Consider the following 18129-nt stretch of genomic DNA (forward strand, 5'->3'; position numbering starts at 1 on the left):
ACCAAGCACGAAGTCCATAGATAAATCCTCTCAAGGGTCGCCAGGCACGGGTAACGGGGTGTAGAGGCCCGTATTATGAGATTGCCCCTTAGAGGTCTGACAAATATAACAACGTTGGACTACTTTTCCCACATCACGTACCAATTGCGGCCAGTAATACCGTTCTTCACAAGAGCTCGCGTGTTGTCTCGCTCAAGGTGTCCATTGAGGTCACCTTCATGTAGCTCTTAAATTATCTGTTCTCTTACCAAACTATTTAGGATGCACAGTCGATTTTCCTTGAAAAGGAACCCGTCTTGCATATGTAAGTCGCCGGGGTGACCTTCTTGGCATCTAACCCATGCGTCCTTGAAGTCGTCGTCATCGACATATGTCTTTGAGGCGCTCGAACCCGACAACCTCATTGTTCATAGTGACTAACAAAGTTGCACGGCGACTCAGTGCATTAGCTACTTTGTTTTGTTGCCTTGACTTATGTTGTAGTACGAACGTGAATTCCTGCAAAAACGAGATCCATCTAGCATGCACACGGTTAATGTTAGCTTGACTATTAATGAATTTGAGAGCTTGATGGTCTGTGTAAAGTATGAATTCCCTTTGAATCAAATAATGTCGCCAGTGCCGTAGTGCCTGGACCACCGCGTATAACTCGATCTCATATGTAGACCACTTCTTGCGTGCATCGCTAACTTTCTCGCTGTAGAAGGCTACCGGTCTACCTTCTTGAGACAAAACTCCCCCAATTCTGACATATGATGCATCACATTCGACTTCAAACAGTTTGTCAAAGTTGGGAAATACAAGAACCGGGGTCGTGGATAATCTGTGCTTGATTTCGACAAAGCTCCTGTCGGCTTCGTCAGTCCACTAAAACTGTCATTTCTTCATGCAATCTGTGATTGGTGGCACAATGGTATTGAAATTTTTTACGAACCGATGATAAAATGTCATCAGTCCATGAAAACTTCGCACTTCGTGAATATTTGTAGGAATCGGCCATTCTCTGATTGCCTTCACTTTTTCCTCATCCACCTGAATGCCTGTGGATGTTACGACAAAACGCAGGAACAATAGGCTATTAGTCATGAAGCTGCACTTTTTTAAAATTGAGATACAGTTTATTTTTAGTGAGCACTTGAAGGACCTTCTTGAGGTGTTCCATATGGGTGGTTTCGTCTTGACTGTATATCAAAATATCATCGAAGTAAACCATAACGAACCACCTAATGAAAGGTTTCAGAACTTGGTTCATTAATCTCATAAATGTGCTAAGCGCATTCGAAAGACCGAAGGGCATGACCATCCATTTGTATAATCCTTCTTTCGTCTTAAAAGTCGTTTTCCACTTATCACTGACCGTATTCGAATCTGATGGTAGTCGCTCCTTAGGTCCAATTTAGAGAATATTTTTGCACCCTTTAGCATGTCCAGCATATCGTCCAACCGTAGTATAGGAAACCTGTATTTTATGGTGATTTCGTTGATAGCTCGGCTGTTGACACACATGCGCCAACTCCCATTTTTCTCTGGAGTTAATAGATATGGTACAACACATGGACTCATGCTCTTTCGAATAAGACCCTTACGGATCAACTCTACTTTTTCCTACAGAATCTCGCACTCATTCGGACTCATTCAATAATAAGGACGATTAGGTAAACTGGACCCAGGGACAAAGTCGATATGATATTAGATATCCCGCATGGGGAGGAACCCATCGGGAAGATCATTGGGCCAGATTTCTTTGAATTCATATAGCAGGGGTCTTAGTCTTTCAGGGATGATGGTAGGCTTGAGTTCTTCCCCTTTTACAATTAATGCATAAGTCTGTCCTGTTTCTTTGGATTCTTCCACGAAGTCCCGTATGGTTAAGAAAAAATGGCCCTCCACTTTAGAAGTTTCAGGTGGTCCTTTTGGATCCATATGGGCCAATATGGTCTTCCGGCCGTCCTTGACGAAGATATATATGTTATCTCTCCCTTTATGAGTGACGTTACGGTCAGATTGCCAAGGTCGACCGAGTAGTATGTGACATGCTTCCATGTCAACCACATCGCTTACTACTTCATCCTTATAATGTTTGCCAATTGAAAAGGATATGGTGCACTGTTTAGTTACCTTTGTTTCGTTGACCTTCTTGATCCAACCGATTATATATGGAGAGGGATGGCGCTCCATTTTCAAATGTAATTTTTCCACCATGACCTTGGAGACGATGTTCTCGCTGCTCCCGCTGTCAATGATCACGTCACAAACCTTTCGATTCACCGTACACCTAGTGCGGAAGATGTTATGTCACTGTGGATGCACTTCTTTTCTTGGCGCATATAATAGTCGCCTCATGACGAGCTACTCGCCGTGATCTTCCTAAACGCAACCTGAATCATCTGCCTCATCCTCGGTGGTATGCTCCTGTTCTTCAATATCTAAATCTTCATAAGCGTTATCAACACTACCATCATTGATGGCAAGATTCGCCACTTTTCGCTGGAGACAAGTATTTGATAGGTGTCCCGGTTGGCCACAACAATAGCAGTTGTCGGGCCTTCGCCTAGCATAGGGGTTCGAGATTCTACTTGGACCAGCAGCAGTCGGTATGCCCCTTTAGGGTCTAGCTTGCCCGCTTCCCTAATCTCGGTTCTCCTACATAGGAGGTTGAGTGCGTACTCCTACGGGCTCCTTCCCCTTGGGCTGTGGAGTTCTCTGGGGCGGAACTGCCACAGGGACCCTTGCAATAGGATAGGTCCGTATGTTAGGACGTTCAAGTTGCGCTTCTGCCCAAGTAGCCAACTTGATTGCATTATTCATTGTCCAAACAGACTGCATCTGGACCCGATCCTAGATAGTCATACGCAATCCACTGTTGAATCGGGCAACTTGCTGCGATTCAGTCTCAACCAAATCGTTATGCGCCGCCAAGCGGTAAATTTCTTCTGCGTATTCTCTCACCGATCGACTAACCTGTCAACAATTTTGGTATTATTGGAATAATACCTGATCGTAATCGCTAGGGAGGAATCGAGCACGTGGTAGCTACTACATCCACTGCCAGGTGCGGATTGGTGCTTTCATCTGCCTAGTTCGCGTGAGTTGCAGTTATTCTCACCAAGCTGAAGCTCCTCCTTTTAACTTGTAGGCAACAAGCTTGACCTTCTTTGATTTAGGGATGTCCATATAGTCGAAAAATCGCTCAACTTCAGAAAGTCAATCGAGGAAATCCTCAACGTGTATTTGGCCTTTGAAGCTAGGAATATCAACTCGCATCTTGAATTCTCGATCCGTTCGATCTACTCGATCGCCGCCTTGTCTGGGGTGTTGGAAAATTATGTCGTCGATTTTCTCATCACTGGAGCCCCCTTCCTCAGGAATGACCCTTGGATGCACTGCCGATACTATCTTGCGATCAGGACGATTACGAGTTTCAGCAATTGGCGGTGGAGGATTACCACCAGGAACACGGAGTTGCCTTAGGTTTTTCGCCAAGAGATCCGCTATGCAGTCGATGGAAGCCTACAGCCCTTGCATGGCTTGCCGATTCTCTCGTTGCGCTACTTCGAAAGCTGCCGCCGTTAAAGGTAAATTCCCTGGAGCACTGTCCATGAGATTGTTGTCCGTCCTGTCGTTAGAAGCCATCAATCCGAGGAGAAACCTCACTTTGATACCAAACTGACGCAGGGGAGGACGTGAGGTCGAGCACCGTTTTCCTCAAGAGGATAACTATTCCGAATCCACGAAACTTCTCTGAACTCCTCACAGAGACTTCTCGAATCCACGAGGAAGAAAGCAGAAAATAAAAATAAATTCTAATAAATTCAAAATTGATTAATGAATGAATAAAAACGAGTTCACAACCCTTTAAATAGGAGTACTAAGCAATGGGAAAGAAATCAGAATCAAACTACAATTAAAACTCCTAGAATTCGTGACTTATTATAAATAGTAAACTTACTATTTGTAGACGGTTGTGATGTCTACTAGTGCGCAAGGTTTTCGGTCAAAAATAGTAAGTGTCCTATTTGGCTTCACCAAACCGTTCTCCTAATTATTCTAAGCTCTTTTCACGTTGGGCGCAACTCCTAAAGCCCGACGGATGAAGAGTTATAATCAAACTAAAACTTACTATTTATAGTAAAAACGAAATTAAAACAGGGAAACGACCGTCGATCAAGGGGTTTTTCACAATTTCGGGCTGCGTAACCCGGCATAACTGGGTTGGTTAGCTAAAGTAGCTCATTCTACCCCAAAATCATATATTTTACATCAAATAACTCATTCCGGATTGCGAGATACGCCCGATCTAAGGTTCGATGGTCCGGATCACTTCTGTCGTCGACTGGGCCTTTTCTGATCCGTCTAGGCCATGAAACTGTCCGCGACCCGCTCTACATCACTTATACACCTTCCATCCTCTTTAATAGTTCATTGATCCTAAAAATGAAACAGATCTAAATCTTAGGTGGACCACACCATAGGAAATAATGGTGATTGATTAAAAACTTCTCTTGGGTCATAAAAGTTTTGGATCAAGTTAATATTGGTGGTCCCTTCAAGTCTTTGTGACCATATCAACAAGTTGAATGGCAAATAAACATTTCGTTAGCCACGGAGAAGTTTTTAATGGTGGGTATTCAATCACTATTGTTTTTTGGGGTGTGGTCCACTTAAGATTTGGATCTACTTCATTTTCGTATCATGCCCTAAACTGAGCTGTCAAAACCAATGGATGGTAGGATCCACCGAAAATGTTGGGCATGGCTTCGGTGGAGCCAGTATCCACCATGATGGGTGGGTTCCTGATATAGAGCGGGTTGCGGACACTTTCATGGCAAAGATGGACCAGAGAAGGTCTAGTTGGAGACAAAAAAGATCTAGACCATCAAAACCTTAAAATAATCATATCTCACAAACCAAAACAAGTTTTACTTCATATCATATATAAATTTGGGTTAGGAGAAGCTATTTCACCCAACCAACCCAGCTTCACTGGGTTGTCCACGCCGGATTTGCGAGATTACATCATATCGATAGTTAAAAGTTCATCCCTTGAGTTGTAGGGGCTATGCCCAACATGAAAATGGCTTTAAAAACATTTGGAAAATAATGTGATTAGGCCAAATTGGCCAAAATCGACACTTAGTACTTTTGGCCCAGGAAGATAGTGATCGACCTCATCACATCCCTCCCTGCTTCCCTAACCATGGGGCCCACCTGGATGCATGTTCCTTGTATCCACGCCATCCATCCATTTTGAAAACTCATTTTAGGACAGTATCCTAAAGTTAAGCAGATCCAAATCTCAAGTGAACCATGATATAGGAAACAGTGGTAATGGACCCTTAAAAACTTCCGTGGGTTACAAAAGTTTTGGATCAAACTGACATTTGTGCGGTCTCTTCGTCCAGGTCTTTGTGGGAAACGGATTGGCTACTCCCCCCGACACCAGCCCCAGAGCAGCTGGTGGTCGGTGCTCTGTGGGCCCATCATGATGTATGTGTTTCATCCATTCCATCTATCTATTTTTCTAGGTCAATTTATGGTAATACACAAAAAATGAGGTATATCCCAATCTCAAGTGGACCACATTACAGGAAACAGTGTTGAATGAACTTTGACCGTTAAAAAGTTTTTGGGGGCCATAAAAGTATTGGATCAAGTTGATCTTTGTTTTCTCCCTTCATCTGGGTCTTTATGACTTAATAAACGGATTGGATTTCAAATAAACAGTACATTAGGCCTTAGGAGGATTTAAATGATGGATATCCAATCACTAATTTTTTCCTGTGGTGTGATCCATTTGAGATTTATATCCCTCTCATTTTTGGGATAAAGACATAAAATGATATTTTAAAATAGATGAACGGAATGGATGAAACACATACATCATGGTGGGGCCCACAGAGCACCGACCATCAGCTCCGGGGCTGGTGTCAGGGGGAGTAGCCAATCCGTTTCCGTCTTTGTGACCTGGTCAAAAGGTTGGACGGTAAATAAACATTGTGGAACCCATGAGGTTTTTTATTGTTGGAATTCAATCAAAACTATTTCCTATGGTATGGTCCACCTAAGATTTGGATCTGCTTCATTTTTTGGATCATGCCACAAAAGGAGCTATCAAAATGGATTCACAGTTTGGATGTAACGCACATAGATCACAGTAGACTCCAAAGTTAGGGATCCACCCAAACCGCGCCCCCAAGCCGATCGCAAGCGAGAGCGGATTAGGCGAGACCCTGGCCTGGTCCTTACCTTGGGCTGACCTTGATGTATGTAATATGTATCCAAGCCGTCCATCCATTTTTCCAGATCATTGTAGGACATCATCCCAAAAATGAAGTAGATCCAATTATCAGGTGAACCATACAATAAGAAACAGTGGTGATTGACAGTCTTACCATTAATAAATTCCTAGGACATACCTTAATGTTTCCCTTGTGTTTATTTACCATCCAATCTATTGATAAGGTCACATAAGCCTGGATGAAGGGGGAAAACAAATATCAGCTTGATCCAAAACTTTGGTGGCACGTTAATGGTCAATCAACACTGTTTCTTGTGGTATCGTCCATCTGATAATTGGATCTGCTTCATTTTTGGGATAATGCCCTAAAATGATCTGAGAAATGGACGGCGTGGATATATAATACATACATCAAGGTGGACCCCACGGTAAGGGCGGCACGTCTTGGGTAAGGCCGGGGCGTCACCTAATCCGCTCTCAGCCCAAGGACTGTCTCGTAGGAATGCTGATCCAGCCGGAAGCGGACTGCGTTGGGTGCTACACCCACCCACCTCCGTGGTGTGTTGACGTGGTAAAGTTATGTAAGTTTTACAGTGATGTGTGTTGTATCCAGACCGTCAATCCATTTTAGGTAATGAGCCAAAAATATGGCAGATACAAAGCTCAAGTGTACCACATCACAGAAATTAGTACTTATGAAACGCCTACAATTGAAAACTACTTGGGGCCACAAAAGTTTGGAACCAAGCTGATATTTGTGTTTTCCGGTTTGTGTAATCTTATGAATGGGTTGGATGGTAAATAATCATCATGGTGGACCTCAAGAATGTTTTAACCGTGAGCGTCATTGTCCCTACGGCTTTCTGTGGTGTGGTACACTTGAGCTTTGGATCTTACTTATTTTTAAGCTTACCCTAAAATAGTCTTGAAAAATGGATGGACGGTGTGGATATAACATATACATTACAGTAGGCCCACAGAACTTTGCCACGTCAACACCACAGGTGTCGGTGGTTCATGGCACGCCACGCAATCGGCTTCCGATCCAGCCATCACATGGCCGTGAATTCGTAAGGTCATAGGTGGATGTCCTCTCTATGGTTTGGCCCGCGTGATGATTGTATAGACATAGCTATCGGGGCATTCCCTCATTACCGTGGGAACCATTTCATGCACGGGTATGATGGTACGCACTACAAGTAAATGAACCTCCCATTAATACGAGGTCATGGGTTTGAGTACCCACTTGGGTGAAATCCCAGTGTGTCGGGTGTTGGATAACTCTTACGCCCATGTAAATAAGCTTTACACGCAGCGGATCAAAAGTAAGAGAACACGGAAGTGGATATCCACGCCGCTCTAGTAGACCACACAGATGCGATTGAAGTCCCACCATTAAGGGCCTGTTTGGCCGGGCAGATTGGATGGGATTGGAAGATAGATCCCGGAATTGGCCAAGCATGCCAAACAGACACGGGATCCCGGGGGATAGCAATCCCATGTATCTCAAGACAATCCACTGACACCATCATTACCTTTAAATCCCATCCCATCCACCCTAGTCCCTTCAAAATTGCCTGGGACGTGTTTGGTTCGAGGGATTGAAAGGGATTGGAAGGTTTAATCCTGGGATTGGCCGGGCGTGCCAAACAGACCCGATATAGCAATCCCATAGATCTTGCACCAAACCACTGACGCAGCTATCATTACCTTGAAATCCATGCAATCCACTCTAATACCATCCAATCCCATCAGATTGGACGGTATTAGAGTGGATTGCACGGATTTCAAGGTAATGATAGTTGCGTCAGTGGATTGGTGCAAGATCTATGGGATTGCTATATACGGTCTATTTGGCACGCCCGGCTAATCCCGGGATTAAACCTTCCAATCCCTTTCAATCCCTCGAACCAAATACGTCCCAGGCAATTTTGAAGGGATTAGGGTGGATTGGATGTGATTTAAAGGTAATGATGGTGATGTCAATAGATTGTCTTAAGATCCATGGGATTGCTATATCCCGGGATCAGGATCCCGTGTTTGTTTGGCACGACTGGCCAATCCCGAGATCTATCTTCCAATCCCTTCCAAGTTGCTCGGCCAAACAAGCCCTAAAACCTGTGGGCAGTAGAGGATTTGGATCAATCTGATATTTACGATTTTCCTTCATCGATGTCCATATGACCTTGTGAATTGGTTCGATAGCAAATAAACAGCACACACTCATTTTCAATGCCTTGATCAACTAATGAAAATTCAATCTCCTTTCGACATTATGCATTATGTTATTAATGCGAATGCACATACCTATATGCATGCTTTTAGAGGAGCAAATCGAAGGATGCCACGTGGTCATGATTAACATAGTAATTAATGAGGCGGTGTGTCGGCGTCTATAAAAGATCCACCAAAAGAATGTATTATATCACAGATATGGTTATGATACACTTGACAAGGTCGTTCCTCACAGTCATTCCAAGATAAGAGATCTTCCCAGAGACATTCAAAAAGTTTGTGACGTTCAAGAAGGTTTTGAATATCTGAGGATTTGACCTTCATACAAGCAAATCTAGTTATGGTTCGAACCCAAATCGAGAGAGAATGGATATCAGCCAAGTTAAGTCCCAAGCCGTACATTAATCGGAATTAGGAGAATGGGAGTCCTCAATGAAAAATCTGATTTGTTCGATAACAAATTAGTATCTGGTGGATCCTGTCCATCTATTCCCTCCATCACTCCAAACAATCAAAGAACAGGACCCAAGGTTAAATGCAGGAAAATGTTTGATTGGGTCATGCAGATGCATGATGATGATCGATTTGAGGTCTGAGATCAACCCTAAAGGTTCCTCTGATTGATCTTAAATCCAATTAGTGAGTCACAAAGATCTCTATGAGGGGATCAGCTATGAAAAGAAGATCTAAGAAGTCAGCAGTTCTAGATTTATCTAGAGTCCTTCCTATTCAGAATGCATGTTGTAAACATAAAGGATCCAAGATTATAAAGGAAACCCCGACAAGGGTTTGCCGCCTTGACAAGTTATAAATGGAGCACGCGAAGATGAGCTTGAGGCCCCATGTCAAACACATCTAGTTTTCCATTTATCTTTCATTTATTATCTTTTATCTTAGCATAGTCAAGCCTAGTTTAAGCATAGATCGCTACTATCCAACATACACTACTACAGTACCGTAGGATTAGATTAAATGTACACGACCCTAAATTGTTGGATTCCAATCAACTAGTTCTTACTTAGGCAATCACACATATTCGGTCATATCCCACTGACCATTTGCCTTGATCATCTATTCTAACAGACAGGTTAGGTATTTATCTTTCGATTGCTTATTTTTCTAGGATGCTTTCAATACTTTGTTGATTATAATCAGTCACATATTCAATTAATGAAATTGATATTGTTCAGCATTCTTATTTATTTATTCATCTTCATTCTTTTAAAAATGTGCTGCGATTGTACTGGTGCAGGAATAAATCCTTAGATACAAGGCAAAAAGAATCCATTCAAAAAGACTAACCCTACCCTTTCACAAGTTGCTTGATAGCCAATCACAACTAGTGATTGAGAGGACAGTTGGATCCTGCATTTAGTCTCTAATTAATTTGACTTAACACATGAGCACCAACATTCAATCAAACATTGAGTTGAGTAGAATCCAGCATACCCGCGCATCGTAGTCACACACAAAATCCAAATACAGGCCCTCAATCACATGTGTGGCCCTATGTTTGATTGAATTGTCATCAACAGATGAAACCGATATATCATGGTGGGCCCCATAGAGCCTTTGCTTAAACGCATTAAGCATTTAATGTGTTCGTCTGGCCCCTGCCTAATCGAGATTGATCCAAAACTTCGGAAGCGAATTGCGTCCTACCCCCACCCATCTCTAGCAGGGGACAGGGCAATTCTCTGTTGGGCCTCACTGTGATGTATTTGTTTATCCACATCATCCATCCCTTTTCTCATATCATTTTAATGTATGAGCCCAAAAATGAGGCAGATCCAATGCTCAAGTGGATCACACCACAAATGACTCTTGCATTTAATGCAAGCTAGATTACTTACATTTAATGCTTTGTGCATTTAATGCAACACAAGCTTACTATTTGGTATGACTGAAGTTAAAGCATCCAAATTCGAAGTAACATAAAGAAAAACAACGACTAAAGTGAGAGAGTCATAGTCAAAAAGAGGATTCCTCACTTCTTTCTCTCATTCAAAACTATGCATGAGAGTTTCATCTCGTGCTACTCCTAATTGATAAAAGAAAGAACTCATCTTCTTTCTTTTTTTATTACCTTCCTCGCATATGTATAAGACTAAATCCATTTGATTTCATAAAAGGATTACTAATCGTTAACTTTCAAGGAATCCTTCATCAGTGGTTGTGAATGACCATTTTTTAAAATCTTTTCGACCTCGGTTCCATAGGAGCAAGTCAGAAAGACTGAAAAATATAACCATCTGATTTGATTAGTTCTCAATAGCCATGAGATGATCATCTTAGGGTGATCTTTTTATCGACTGGCACTCCTATTACAGTCGTAGTCTTTGAAGGATGAGAACGAACTATGTAGCAACAATATCAATAATTCAAGTATTGTATACATCATTAGTCCGATCCTTTGTAAGAACTACCATAATCACGAACTTGCAAAATGGATATGTTTATCATAAAGAGATTTGTTGTTCCCAACCCTACTTCACCTTAATTATTATTTGAACAAAAAGATCACAACCCACTTTTGGTAAAAGTATTGTCTTGGTCCAAGTGGGGATAACATTTCTCTTCTACATTTTTTAATGATGCATATCTCTTCTGCATGTCTATGGAGTTTTGAAAAATCCAAACATCTTATAGATAGATACAGACGTAGGAATTTGTTGAACAAACCACACTCCTTTGTATACATTAGGAGTCCATTGATGAGAAGGGGTTGGGGAAAGCTCGAACCCAATTCCTACGATGATGAATATAAGAACAATTGAAATTCCCAACTAGTTATACATTTGTGTCTTAATAAGATTATTCACTATTTTCTTGAAGCTCGATCTCTACCCCGAATGAACCATATAGCCAAGAGAAGCCACGAACCAGAATAGAAGAGCTTGCCCCACCCAAGAGTAAATATTTCATGGTACCCTCACTAGACCATACATCTCTCCTGGTATATCTAGATAGGAGCATGAACTGAAACATTCTAAAGGTAAGACGGTTGTTGAATTGCTAACACCACATAAAAACAGTTCTCTTAGAGTAGCTGTCAATTCGAATAACAGAAACTGTTATAGCCATTTCTGTACATTCAATGTACTAAACGAATACAGGAATACATAAAGTTGAACATAGTAAATTAAGAAATTGAAAGATTTCGTTGAAATTGTTCGTTTGGAAATTTTCTGAAAAGCTAATCATAGGTTCTCTCAATTTGGAACAATAGGACCGTTATGCTCATTACTGAACTTGTCGAAGAGATGAAATATAACCAATGTATATATTTTTTATATTAAAGGTTGAATCGATCATTAGAAAAAGAATTAGGCTAAAAATTAGAATACATCATGAGAAAATGAAACTTCCATAGAAGAGAAGCAAATGAAATGCCTTTAAAAAAATTCTCATAGAATTGAGAATGTAGTTTTCACTTTGTACATACTAAATCATAAATTAGTAACTGCATCCAATCTCTGGAAAAGTCTCAATTGTTTCAAACTTTCGATTTTTGGAATGAGATATTTACAAAATCCTCATGAATACGATCAAACCTTATTCCATGGTATTTATATGAGATTCCTCTTTCTTATTCTTAAGCAAGCCCTCGAGAGGAAGGGCTTAGTTGATCCATGATTTAAAATGGATAAACCCACACCTCTGAGGGTGGGTTACCAGCTCTGTTTACCTTCGGGATATTACAAAGGTAATAGCTTTACATGCGTATGGGTGCATGCACGTATGGACACACGTGCAAGGCTACGACTTTAGTTGGACAGACAAAAATGTAGGAAAGCGGAGCATAGGGCTTCCCGATGAGGAGAAGTTTGAGGGCAACGCTTCGCAAGGCAAGCAAGTCAACTGACTCCAAGGTATAAAATAAAAGCCCTGAAGAAGTTGATTGAAACCAACCGTGCTAAGGATCCCTATTATTGGAGAGCACATTCTCAATTAGTTTCTATAACTTGGTCACTTCATTCCCTTTCAAGCAAGCAAGCCATAGTGGAATGAGTAAGAGTGAAGTGGAGCAAATGGGAGTGAAGCATAGCAAAGCGAAGCCTTCTTCATTGCCTTCAACTCTTACTAAGATGAGGATAACTCATATATATAAGGTATCATCCCAATAATTTAAATCCAAGTAATTTGACATCCAAATAGTAAGCTTGGGTTACATTAAATGCACAAAGCATTAAATGCAAGTCATCTTGCATTACATTAAATGCAAGAGTCATATGTGGTGTGATCCACTTAAGAATTAGATCTGCCTCATTTTTGAACTCATACCTTAAAATGATACGAGAAAAGGAATGAACAATGTGAATAAGTAAATACATCACAATGAGCCTCCACATAGGTCTGCCAGCTAGAGATGAGGGGTGTTAGGACACAATGTGCTTCCCAAAACTTCCGCCACTTGCAAGAAGTTTTTAATGGGGAGAGTTCAATCTCCGCTGTGTAGTCCACTTACGCTTTGGAACTGCACCATTTCATGTGGAAAAAATGGATGAATCACAGAGGCCCCAGAGAGCCCTACCTGGACGGATGACCATCCAGACGGAGGCAGGACGCATTCCTCTTCCGGAGAAAACAGTGTGGATCAAAATTCAAGAGTGAGAGTATGATAACACCGACTCCCAATACGAAGGCGCGTAGAGACCGAGGCGTTGTTAAGCAACACAATGGCGCAATTTAGCACGGCCGTGGAGAAGATAACATTTTATACGGCATGCGTCTGACAAGAGACAAGCCTAGAACATGTGTAAAAGTAAAACATCCGACCCGCAGCTTAATATGCTGCGCCCAAAAATCAGGCCGTTCATCTCATCCATTGAATCCCATATGTCCGTTAAACGTGGTCAATCGAGGCCTATCTGACGACTGGACCTATGTTCTATGAATGATCTTCTCCATCCATGTTTTGCATATCATTTATTGATCGATTTGGATCATCCATCCCATCAGTATGATTTTCTTCAAGAAGGCCCACCTGACGAGTGTCTTCATGGCATGTATTAAACACCATGGACCCTCGCTCCACCTGAAAGTCTCAAAGATGGACGTCCCTTTGATGTGGCCCACCTGAGCTGTCGATCCCTAACTTGTGTGGGCACATCCAAATCCAACAGATGGGTTGGATAGCACTCATGCATCACGGTGGGCCCCACACAACTCGAAACCCTACACTGAAGCGCATGGGATTATTTCCCCAGTTTTGAGAGGCACATTCCATGCGTGGACACAACTGAAAAATGGTGCGGATTACCGTTGCTTGCTCGTAACAGATGTCATCCAAATCGAACCCCACTAGTTGCTGGATTTATGTCATCCGATGATATCTGCTGTTTTGCGAGTCGACGTCAAATGGATGGTTGAAAAATTAAAAAGGTCTTCTTGGAATTGACAGGTTGGTCGCCCCTAGTAATGTTACTCTTTCAACGGTCTGGGAGTACAGCCCAGCCTGTGGGCTCCGTAGTTGTTGGGGTGGACCGGAATCCTCTACAACACTTCTTTTGCGCGGCCTATAGACATCTCAGGTGGACCACACAATGTAATCTCGCCGACATCACGTGCGCTTGTCAATACTAGGCCCTCAGGCCAAAAACCATCTATAGATAGATCTCAAGTGGGTCACACCACAGGAAACAATGGGATGGAACACCAAGAACGTTTTTTTTTTTTAATAGGTGGGGGCATCCGTCTTCTCTTTCATCAAACACATTCGGCAATTGTGGCTCGCAAAATTGAATGATAGACACAAAAATCAACCTGATTCAGAATTAAGGAGGGCCACAACCTGTTGTAATTGAGGTTTTAGCCATAGTTTTACATCATTTATGTTGGTGTGGCCCATCTGATCTTTTATATTTATTTATTTATCAAAGCTAATCTTGGAACATAGGGTGTAGATTAAGGGTTTTCCACCGACGAACAGAGTAGATTTTCACGTACGCACTGCGTAAAACAGGTGTGGCCGACGATCGTGGTCTGCTCTGGGTCTTACCCAAAAATAACACTGCATTTCCTTGGGGTCAGTTGACATGAACGGCCGGTTAATTCCTACGTAGTCATAGTGAACGGCTCATACTCTCATTGATGAAATGGTTTACACGTAGTTTACCTGAGTTTATGTGCAACGAGAGCGGATTGGGTGAGACCTAGATCCACCGATGTGGGTGGGACCCCTGACTATGGGGCTCACAATGATGCATGCGCCTTATATCCACACCGTCCAATCATTTTGAAACCTCATTTTATGGCATGATCCCAAAAATGAAGCTGACTCAAATCTTAGGTTGACCACAATACGGTAAACAGTCGAGATTGAATCCAAACCACTAAAAACTTCGTGTATTCCACTGGAATGTATATTTTTGCCATCCAACCTGTTGATGAGGCCACAAAGATCTAGATGAAGAGACAACACAAATATTTTCTTGGCCCATAAGAAATTTCTAGTTGACAATGGTCAATTACCACTGTTTCTTGTACTATGGTCAATCTGCGATTAGGATGTGCTTCATTACTTGGATCATGCACTAGAACGAGCGACAGCGTGGATGTAGTCAGATACATCACGATAGGCCACACAGTCAGAGGTCCCACCCACCTCACTGGATCCGGAGTCTCACCTAATCCGCTTCCCTGTGCAACTTACCTAACGTCTTACACGTGGCAGTAGGGTTATGAATGGTACCATTCAGAGAGCCTGTCACTTAACATGGATGGCTGAAATACAAATAAATTTGACAATCCTGGCCGTCTGATCAGTGCCATTAAATTCTGACACTTTAATAATCAATGGATTTATGCGTTGAGAAGCAGATTCTCAATGGCACACATTCACCTCTAGATATCGAAGGCCAGGATCGTCCTAAAGTGAGATCCGGGTTGATTGCTTATTGACGGTAGTACCAGAATCATGGACGGTTCCCTAAGGCCCTAATCAGACTAGCTCAGCGTGCGGGCACCATATGCTAAGATGGTTCTATGATCCGAACCGTCCATTGTTTGGCCAATATTCTCTACCTTATAATCACGGTGCAAGATGTACGTCGAAAATGCAAAAGAAAATCATTTGACAAGGAAAAAGTGTGGAATGGTGATTTCTAGCAAAACCAAATTCGCGTGGGTTTTGGACGAGCGGCCACTCATACCCGTTCATCTACCATCCGCTTGTCAAATGTCCGGTGGAAAATCGGTCGGGTCGGTGGAGAATCTGGAAACGGTCCAATTCAGCCTTCCTGGACCTAATTTTCTACTACGATCGTACTAGTAAAAGAAAAAGGTCCACAGGGCTCACAACAACGACCGGGTGATTCGTACTCCTTCCATTCATTGTGACAGCTCATTTTATTACAGATTTACACCGTTGAAACCTTCCTTGCCCACAGTGAAAATGACGGGACATTTAATGCATTTATGAGTTGAGTTGAGCGGGGTAGGAAAAACACAAGTATCAGTACGATATAAAGAAACTTTGGCCAGCCGCAATCACAGAGAATTAACGGCGTAGATGTTACACAGTCCTGGTGCGGGTCTTATTTTTTCCCCGGCTTCGGTAACAGATGCTACTGGAAATTCGCAGCCCGCACCCACATTTCCCAAAGTCTATCAACCGGACGATCAGGATGCAATGACATTGAATTTTGGAATATAGTTTCGGGAGATGATAGGATAGATGCTCCAGAACGGGGACATGGCAGAGTCATCTCTCTACAGTGAGAGAGTCATGCATCAATGTGGGACCATCAAGTTACGCCTATCAATCAAATCCTACCCATCAATATCCCTTAGTTTTCCATGCCTAATGTCCATTATGGCTACTTTTGCTTATTTTCTACCATCTTGGATCATACGATCTGTGGTTTTTTTTTTTTTTTTCTAGGCATTTTCCATCCAAATTAGAGGCCTAGCGATGGACAGTGCAAATCATAAGCCAATTTATCATATTATCTGTATCCCATGATTTGGACGGTTCGGATAGAGCTACATTCGTGCCAGCTATACGAGTGGATAAGTGCATGCGTATGATGTTACATGCTCTCGCACCGTATGCCACATTCCTTAGAAGGAGAGAGCAGAGGGAGAAGATGATGCAGCAAAATGAGAGAGAGAGCAGAGGGAGAAAATGATGCAGCAAAATGAGAGAGGAGAAAATGCTGCAAAATGAGAGAAGTGTGTGTGGGCGCTGCAAAATGAGAGATGGGAGAAAATGCTGCAAAATGAGAGAGAGAGAGAGAGAGAGAGCTCTGCAAAATGAGAGTGTGTGTGCGCGCTGCAAAATGAGAGAGTAGGAGAAAATGCTGCAAAATGAGAGAGAGAGAGAGAGAGAGAGAGAGAGAGAGAGAGAGAGAACATACTTTAAAAGCGGCGGTTGGAGATTTCTCATCAAACAGCTGCTTGAATCTCTAAAACCGCCATGAAGCTTGCTTTGAAGAAATCAGAGCTCCCAAAGCAAACATGCAAATTTCTAGACCTCTTAAAAATCCGGAGCATTTCTCACAGAATCGCATGCTCAAAGCCGCTCTGTTTTCTCCATTAAAGCTGAAATCGCAGCTCCATCTAACTGACACCGAAGCTTCAAGAACCAGCGGAGCTTCCAAAACTTGAGATTCCTCCACAAATCTCCCAGCATTCTTCCAAGAACCCGCTCTTCGAAACTTCAGATGCACTTCAAATCATGGGATGTATCTCAAGATCCAAAGCTATTCCTTCAAGAATCATTTCTTCTAGGCTTCAGATCTGCCACTAAAGCTTCATTCGGAAGAAATCAGAGCTTCTGCAACGAGGTCGCTTCAAATCACGAGATCTCTCTCATAATCAGAAGCCCTGCCTCCGAAAACCCGCCCCTTGAAGCTTCAGATCCACCATTAAAGCTGTTTTCGGCTGTAAATGACGAGATTCCTCTCAAAGTCCAAAGCCATCTCTACAAGAATCCGCTCTTCTCGTCGTCAGATCCACCACTGGAGCTCTGGTCGGCTAACATCATACCTCCAGAAGGAATACGTACAGATCCCAAATTCAAAACCTGGAATATCCAAAAAGATTACTCAAATCAAGAGATTTCTCTTGAAATCAGTCGGATTTCTCTCGAGATCGGCTGCTTAGAGCTCTGAATCCGCCATCAGAGCTCGAAAAGCAGCTGCATTTTGATGAAATCGATGCGAGAGAGGGAGAGTTTCTTGAGAGTTCGGCAAATGAGAGAAAAGGCTTTGAGAGAGAGAGAGAGAGAGAGAGAGAGAGAGAGAGTTTCAGGCTTTCGGTAAATGAGAGAGAAGATGGCTTTTTTAGAGAGAGAGAGAGAGAGTTTCAGGCGTTCGGTAAATGAGAGAGAAGATGGCTTTTTTAGAGAGAGAGAGAGAGAGAGAGAGAGAGAGAGTTTCAGGCGTTCGGTAAATGAGAGAGAAGATGGCTTTTTTAGAGAGAGTTTCTGGCGTTTGGTAAATGAGAGAGAAGATGGCTTTTTTAGAGAGAGAGGAGGAGAGAGAGAGGTGGATTAGTAGCCGGGGTCGGTTGCTGCCCTAAGACGTTGACTCGGTAGGAACCCTGTCGTTGGAGGAAATTATGAATATGCCCATAGCGTCTGATCCTGAGGTTGAAGGGTTGAATTGTACATTTGGGCACATTTTCCGGAACCGTTCATATTACGGAAGCGG

General features: G+C 42.5%; 1 protein-coding gene across 1 annotated transcript in view; it reads right to left on the reverse strand.

Annotated features, from left to right (window-relative positions):
* LOC131223900 (probable inactive receptor kinase At5g58300) overlaps positions 1 to 17702 on the reverse strand; it is a 36280-nt gene extending 18578 nt beyond the window's left edge. Inside the window, exon 1 of the mRNA XM_058219469.1 lies at positions 16830 to 17702. The gene's annotated coding sequence lies outside the window, so the exon portion shown is untranslated. The remainder of the gene's footprint in view (positions 1 to 16829) is intronic.
* Between the last annotated feature and the right edge of the window lie 427 nt (positions 17703 to 18129).

This window comes from Magnolia sinica, chromosome 13 (genome assembly GCF_029962835.1).
Source record: "Magnolia sinica isolate HGM2019 chromosome 13, MsV1, whole genome shotgun sequence".
NCBI lineage: Eukaryota > Viridiplantae > Streptophyta > Magnoliopsida > Magnoliales > Magnoliaceae > Magnolia > Magnolia sinica.